Source organism: Micropterus dolomieu, linkage group LG17 (genome assembly GCF_021292245.1).
Source record: "Micropterus dolomieu isolate WLL.071019.BEF.003 ecotype Adirondacks linkage group LG17, ASM2129224v1, whole genome shotgun sequence".
NCBI classification, from domain to species: Eukaryota; Metazoa; Chordata; class Actinopteri; order Centrarchiformes; family Centrarchidae; genus Micropterus; species Micropterus dolomieu.
Window position 1 is genome coordinate 16,627,660 of NC_060166.1, and position 9,046 is coordinate 16,636,705.

Here is a 9,046-nt window from a genome sequence, read left to right on the forward strand (position 1 = left end):
CGGGGGGGGGGGGGGGGGGGGGGGGGGGGGGGGCATTGGCTTAGGGAAACAATAGGCCTAACACAGGGATTAAGTGGCTAGAAGCAAACTAAATCAAATGTTTTGCTAACGGGGGTGCCGCTTTAATTTTATTCTTGTTTTTCTCTCGTCCTTTCCCTCCTCTTTCCTTTTTTTCTCCCCTGCATTTGTCGAGAGCCTTCCCTCTTGTATGCCTTTAATCAGGGCTTTGTTTTTACAGTTGGGTCTACCAGCAGCTCTCCACTTATATTAAGAGTGCTTAATTGGCATTGCAATACTAGTGACTAGTGCATTTGCTTGATGGGTTATGAAGGAGGGTTAAATGTAAGCTCAGTGCAAAATTCCCTTCATAGGTGTTGTTAGGTCTGGGCCTTTTTCTGAAGAGCCCTGGATTGCAAAAAAAAAAAAAAAAAAATGAAATTAGAATAATAAAAAATAATACAATAGATAATAGCCCCAGATCTTTTTTTTTTTTATCATTCCAATCATGCTTGCCACCCAAGTTTCAAGCAACACTATGCTGCTGCTGGTGGAGAGCGGCAGCACAGCAGGCTGAGCAACATAACCAGGCTCAGTAGCCTCTATGAACATAACATTAGCAGAGGTGAACAAACAGAAGACAGTGAGAGAGAGAAAAAGAGAGTGACCCAGCAAGGGGCTGCCGGACGTTGGTGAGAGCTTTGCAAAATAAAAGGCTGTAACACTGACGCTGGGCTGGCATTCTTTCTGTGTACACAGTTAGACTAGCAATTTATATTGCTATGTCTAAGTAGAAGAAGTAGTCATTTCTGTTGTTTTACAGACTTACTTTGGGTAGGCAGGGCTATCTTGGGCTGTGCCCTGTGTGTGTGTATGCGTGGGGCTGTGTGCAATTATCAGGTGAAATAGATTTCTGGGCTGGGCTAAGTCTCCAGTGTTTAAAGATCCTAATAACATCCCTGAATCCCACCATGATGACTGTATGATAAAAGGCATCCATAGGGGTGGAATTAATCACAGTGTAATAAAGAAGCATTCTTGTTCATTGAGGCCTGAAAGGGTAAAAAAAAACCTGAATGCAGTTAAGAATAAGATATGCCTTTCAGAGAATATGCTGAAGATGAATTGCGTTTAAATCAATCAAGAATAGTGCGATTCAAATAGGAGCAGATGAGGAGAATGGCGGCAGTCCTATCTGGGTTGGTGTAAAATGGCACTGAATAAACGCACATGTTTGTTGGAATGAGAGAGGATATTAATCAACAGTAGCTAGTTTTCCTTCCAGGGTCCTTCTGGGGTACTATGGTTTATACACGATGCTTGTAACTGCCTGGAAACTGATCTGGTATCATTCAGTCATAATCAATTTGTAGTGCCAAAATACCCCCCCCCCCCTCAAAACTAGACAGATGGTTACCAAATTGGACCATACAGAATTCACCACATGAACTGGAAAGAGAAATAGAGTGGGACAAATTTGGAAAAAGCCAAAAGAAAATAAAAAAAGGGATGAGTTTGCAAACTCTAGCTTTCGATTTACATATTAAGCTTTATCATTTATAGATTTTGAAGTATGTGGGTGGCTTGGAATGGGACAGTGATATCATATTTAGATGAGGAACAAGAAAAGAGAGGTAAAGAGAAAAAAAAGAAAGTTAAATGTCCAAAGATGCCAGAAGAGGAAAAGAAAAAATGAGGAGGTCAGTTTGGAAGAGGGAAAGAACAAAGTCAGTGAACAGGCAAACAAGCAGACAAGAGAGAAGAAAGCCAGGCCTCAAAATCCCCCCAGGCCACTGTGTGAAGGCTAAATGTGTGCCTCGTAAATGAAAGTGTGAAACAGCTCCCCTTCTTTCTCTCAGCCTCTCTCTCATATGCCCACCAAACACTGCTTTGCTCTTTCTCTCCCCATCCTCTGTCTCTGTGCTCTATTCCTCTGTCTCCACCTAGGTAACAGAATGTCATGTAGAGAGGACGCTGCTCTGCATGTGCTATGATAACAAGGTGTCAGGATTCCCTTGGGGTAGATTTGCACTACTGGAGATTTGGCTGCTCATCGTATAACACATCAGATAAGAAAAATACTGGGAGGAAAAAAAATTTAAGGAAGAGGGCCACACAGACACACTCAAGCTATAATACTAAATGACAAAAGGAGATATAGACATGCATACACATATGCAGTGCAAGCATTACTAGATAGAGATGGATATATACATATAAACATTCTGCAAGCACAGATGAAAATATACAGGTAGATGCTATGCAGCAAAGACAGCATGTAAGAACAGTTTTGGCCTAAGCTACACAGGCTGTGCTACTTTGTTGGTGGAGGTTGTTGGCACTGTACTTCCTCTGCATGTTTTTTAGATAAAAATTATAGATAAAAAAAATTGTACGTAATTTTAGTTACAAGATGCTTGAATAGAACATCAATAAAAAATAAGACAATAACAATAAATCAGAGGTTTGCACAGTAATTTTTTTTGTTGTTTTTTTGCAATACTACCATTATTATGGAAAGTGCAATAACCAATTTCATCAAAATTTCTTATTTGCTAGATTGACTAAAAATACAGATTTTAATTTTTTACTCAGAAAACATACAGAGCAAGAGGAAATAACCCTAAACATGCTATACCTTCACCATAGTTTATTTGTCATAACCACAGTCTGACACATTACAGATATTGAAGTGTGAATTTTGACAATTTATTTAGTCAATATTGACGTTATAGTCCAGCTATAGGGTTTAGTAGCACTACTAAATATATAAAAAAGTTCCCCAAACTCGCTGATGTCGAAACTCATCATTCAACATCACACTTACATCAACAGTGAAAATTGGGGATTTGAGAGTGCTACTGGGTGCTTTAACTACAACCGGGGAGTGTACCGTTCTTTTAAATGGATGCTCATCATGATAGATGATATCCCATCATGTTTTGTCGTCTTCCATTTGAATAAATATCTCTAGACGGCATGGGGGACATAAAGAAAGCTCACAGGGGAGCATCCCACCAGGCATTGAGACAGCTGTTCATTTAAAAGATAGATTACAGCTTCATTTGCAAACTGTAATTAATACACACACTTTTCCATACGCAGCGGACAGGGACAAGAATAAACCAACATAACAATAAAACACTCCACACCCTGACAGCTGGGAAAAGTGTCCATATTTTAATGCGCATACCATAAAAGTTTATCTTTAATTTGAAGGCATGTCAAAATGGAAAGCATCTCAGGGAAAGTTAGACACGTATGTTTAGTATAATTAAGGGAATAGGTGTTTAATTTTCTCACTGAGACAGGACAGAGATTTAGACTTTGCCTCAGGCTCTGACAGATTTGCCTAAGAAGAAGTGCTGTGGATGTAAATGACCAAGAATGCATGAATATGTGAAGTTGAGATAGTAAGGTATGGGGGGTGAGCGTATGGGGATTTCATTTGATTAAGTACACAGGAAAAGTGACTGAAAGTATTGACAGAAGATGATTTGAAAGGCTTTGATGTGTATACACATACTTTGAGTAAACAAGTGATTATCATACACAATGGATACAGTAATTCAAAGGCATAAATAATTTTTTTTTTATCAGATATTATATATTGTTTTGCCTTAATTTATCTAGTTTGGGGACACTGAATTACCTTGTCATATTTTTCAGGGATGCAGCAGTAACTAGCTGGGATTTGTCCTGTGCAACGAGCCCACACAGTTTGCAACGAAACAACTCCAGAATGCGTTGAAAGGTACTGCAAGAACTTGGTGGCAACAGATTTACCACAATGATTGTGGAACATTTTGTCCTTAAAACAAGTTGCAAGGTGCAACCAACAGGGACTAGAGCAAGTCTATAACAACAAGCATGTCCCTCAGAAGTCAGCAAAAATGATGAGAAGAAAGCAGCAAACGTGAATAGCTGCACACAATACACAATGCTGGAGGGGAAGGTCAGTGCGGCTCCCCCCTTCCACTTTATAGTACTGATGGGAAAATGTCAACTGTGCCATTCAATCATCTCGCCAGCAATCATTTAGTAATCATTCCCCTTCAACGCCTGGCAGAGGCAGACGGAAAAGAGGAGGGAGAGCAACAAAGGGAGAGAAAAATGGAAAGAGAGATAGCATGTGAATAAAGCAAGAAATGGAGAGATAGAGAAAGAAGACAAGAAGAGACAGAAGGGGAGTGAGCAACAGCCTGCCATTGGTTGCTGAAGCGTGTATGTCTTTGACAGCAGACAGTAAGTCCAGATGGTAACTCTTCCTTTGTTAACTTTGATGGATATTTCACATTCAGCGTCAAGGCTGAGGAAATTACTATATCACCTACAATAGATTGTTAGCCATCATTTACCTTATGGTTCCTCAGTGGATGTTTTGTGGGGGAAAAGCAAGTGTCTATTTTATTGTGCTAAATACTCTCATGCTTATGCTCACACAGGGTTCTTGAAAATCAATCAACAGGATTATGTATGAAGGAGTCAAGTGAATAGCCTTGAAATTGCTCCCCATCTACCATGATATACTTCATATGAAGCCTTGGCAATATGTTTATATGATGGATGGTATAACTTAAACATGAGTGCAGGAACAACTACTAACATTATTTACAGTCTTGAGGAGACAGTGATTTGAATGACTGGATTAGATGCTTTTTTTATCCGGCCAACATGGACTGTTTTACACCTCATGCCTGGATATTGCCTGACCATTCTGTGCAGACACCCTTATGTCTGCATTCATCTGCAGGCCTTATATATCTGTCACTTTGGATGCGCACTGTTTTTGTCACAGAACCAGGGTTAAGCTTTGTAACCATGGCTATATTTCACACAGAGTTTAAAGACCTAAAAGGGTGAAACATGATGATTCCACTCCCTGTTGTGAGAAACCAACATGACACAAGGCAATGACTTTGGGTCACTTAAAGATGCGGGCCATCACTCTAGTACCCTTCTGTAGGTGGGGAGGGGAGTGAGGTCAAAGCCACCCTTACCAAGCCTGACTGCCATGACACAGTCCAACAATCAGTCCAACAAAACAACCCCCACCTGTGACTGTCTGAAAAGGAAGAATGGGGCACATAGAGGTAGTGCTGCTAATCCTCTATGCTAAAGTGTGATCACATTTGTATTTGATTTTTATGGTGTTAAATCATCTAAAGTGATATCTGTATTTTATTTCCTTAATTTGAATAGAATTTTCTGTGCTGTAAATTGGCTTAAAAGTGTGAATGGTTGGCCTGCTGTAGCAGCCTCCTGGCAGTAGGTGGCAATGTGAGACTGTGGTTTACCCTCAGGGACCATGATTCGAGATTTCAGCGAGGAAGCACCACGTCTCTCTGTCTCACCATTTTCCTGTATTTCAGGTTGGTAATGTGTTAAAATATCACATAAATCGCTGTAGTTCGTTATCTAATGCTGAAAGATAAGTTGAGTTAGAGCACAAGAGTAAAATGAGCAGGTTTTAGAGATATGGTTTTACATGAGGCCTGCCGAGCGTAACAATAGCACTCGTTTTGAGTTTTATTGCATGTTATGTTAAGAACATGAACAATGTGTCTAGGAAGACAAGACATGTATAATATTCATAAATGCGAGTAAATTGAAACAAATTCTGATGGTATAAATGAAATGTAAATTAATAAATAACTGCAAAGATTTCAGCGTGGAAACCATGTCTCTCTGTCTCACCATTTTTCCTGTATTTCAAGACATATAGCTGCCTATGAGTGCCGTTGCCCAGTACCCGTAACATCTACAAATTGCACCAACAGGGGATCCTAGAAACATTACCATCTGGGTGAGGTGCAGTCTCAGGATGGCCAGCGGACACCAACCCGATCAATCATACTAACTTGCAAGGAGATGGAGGATTGATGATCATACTTAGATAATAGCTAAATGAATAATACATATATGACCATGCCCTTAAGGACTTCCACATTTACCAAAGAAGCAAGAAAAATGTTATTTGACTACCATACCAGAATTATTAACATATTGCTCAGTGTAAATTAGTAAATTATATAAATAGTTTCTAAAAATAGATTTATTTTTCTTTTAAAACTTTTGTCCCCTGCATAATGAAGACGATTAACTGCTGGCACTGACTGGCCTCTCATTCAGTATGCTTACTGTAGGCTCATTTAGCTTGAGATACCCATTCCAGCTCATTTAGTGAAGATGAGGCATAATAACTCTTGCAAAGCTTATAACTCAGACTGTCTAGGGCAGAATTTATAAATAAATAACAAAGACATAGGTTGCATCACATTAGGTGGAAACAGTCACAGAACTTTATACCCCCAACTGCAATTTAATCATTGTGAGAGTCAGGAGGGAAGATAAAGATTTAATTATAATTGTATTTCCGCAGGCATCCGGTATCGGAAGGTCAGATTGAGATAGGCACTGGTGTTCCGGTTGATCTCCCTCATTCCAATGTGACTCTGTACCGGAATAAAAGGAAAGAACATACCCAATATCCCCAGTGTAACAGAGACAGATAAAAGTGTGTATAGAGTTCTGATAACACACTGGGGAGGAAGTAAGACAGAAGCGTGTAGCTAAGGGACAATGCACTCCTGCGATGCAGCTAACATTAGAAGACACCATCTGAAAATTCTCATATATGGGTACTTCTAGTTGTTATTTTTTGTTTTGTTTCTTTAGTTTGAAAGTATTAACTGATTTTGTAAATATAAACATTCGATGTCCCTCCTTTCTTCATTTTCCGGGCTGTGATTGTGATTGCTGTGATGTGTTGAAAAGCTGAAGGTAAGAAAGGAAAAAGGGGCACTTACTGCATTAAGTAGCTGTGTATGGATGTGTGTGCATGTGTTTACACTGTATGCATGCAGATGTTTCAAAAGTCGTCCAAAGTCATTCGAATGCGCCCTTTCCTTCTCTCATTTAAAATTTTCTTTATGTCTTTTTCCACCCACAAATTTCTTTTGCACATTCTTCAATTACATAAAGTCAGCTGTAGGTGTATGGTTTATATCACTTCAGTGTCTACCCCAAGGTGGTGCTGTGCCAATACCAATCAATGTCCAGATTCTCCTAAAAACATGTCTTTGGGTAAGAAGCTAGTATGTGTGCACATAAGACTACTACTGAAACACAGATGTGTGACTGCATTCATGTGTGTGTGTGTGTGTGTGTGTGAGGGGGAGGGGTTGTACAACCGGAAATCTGATTTAAAGATTACAAAACTAGATGAAGCTATAATGCTAATACTGTATATGTTGCATGTTAATGTGACATTAGATTGCTCAGGGGTTTGTGGGCCAAACACACAAACATACAAACAACACCTTTACACACACACTTACCTCAATAACTTAATAAATTCTACAGCAGCGGAAAGTCACCTTACAGATTTGTGCATGGCATGTGAGCACGACGTGAAGTATAATGACGTATAAAACTTAGCAGTGCTCGCAGAACGGAACACACGGTGGAATGGCAAAGAATAAATTGATTTGAGAAGTTGCAACTGTAGGTCACATGGAACTTTTGTCCTAGTTGGCACAGAAGCATGCCATGGGCAATGTGTGAAATCCATGTGAACCATCTCTCCATCTGCATCAAATTCACGTGACTAGGGCTAGGATGGTTAGTGTATATATTTAATATTATTTTCACGGTATCGTGTATGCGTGTAGGGAACTCAAATCTTGCTCATACTTCATATTATTCTGACAGGAGTTTCTTGGGAATATCTCATTGTTGTGTATTTTACATACTACAGTTAGAATATAAATGATGTGTGTGACAAGAGTGCCACAGTAATAAAACCAGCTGAAAATGTACAGGACGTGTGTCACAAGTTGGATGTAGTGCAGGTAGATTGCACGGACTAGACATGAATATTTGACAAGTCACAGATGGAAAACTCAGCCTTCCTTCCATTTTCATATTCCTTTATAGAAACCCAGTTCATGGATGGAACCAGAGAGTGCAGTAGAGTATAGGTACACATAGCAGAGACTTGGACTTGAGTTGCAAAAATGAGGACTTGTGACTTGTCTTGGACTCTTATGTCGCACGCCTCGACTTACTTCAAACTTGTATGCCTGAAGACTCAACTTGACTAGAGACTTGAAGCTGCCTGTAGCACTGACAAATGCAACATTGTGCGTGGTTTTGCCTTTTGGAGCTCTGCCAAACTGTCATGAATGATTAATAACATCACCAGAATATGTTGGTCTTTCTAAACAAATGCACAATTTCATTGCAGCTGCTGGCACCAGAATAAAATAGAAGAACCTCTGAATTCAGATGAGAGAAATTAGCCTTTCATTATAACATTAATTAGCCTATACATGAGTAGCTTGATAGGTTTCCCCTCCTCCCTAGCATGTCGTTTTTCCTCCCTGTGGCCGTGGAAATTATTCTGTCGCACAAATCATTTATTTATGTCCTACTTCCTGCTATTAGTTATTAAAAGGGTACTTTTAATTTTTGTCAAATATTTAAGATAATTATTTATATATTTTAATTTGTCTATTGCATTCATTATTGGAAATAATCAACAAGAAGTTGGAGGGGGTGGCTGCCTACAGCATGAGGAAGTTGTGATAAACATAACTAATAAAATGTTTTTGCATAAATGCTCTCACGCTTAATGATAAATTATTTAACTGTTAAAGACACTGTATTTACTACAACCTACCTGTCACCTGTGTGTAACAGTTTAAGCGTCTTGTAAACACAGCCAGAACACATGTGATTTAGTGTCAATCCTCAGAATGTAATCTAACTATTAAAACTGAAGTTTAACCATGTTAGTTAAATTGAATAAAATAAGTCTGAGTGTGCTTTAAACAAAATATGATTTGCCTTTCAGTGCTTTGGATTTACTTTTTTGTCCATCATCACATAAGCCTGTGTGTAATTAAGACTCTGATGTGACTTTACATCCTTCTATAAAACTGTATTCTTCTGATATTAAAATGAAAGCCATACACGTTTAATACCATTATTGTCAAGTCGTCCGGTCAATTTTGGGCTGAACCGGCCGGTTGTGAAGAGTTTTTAT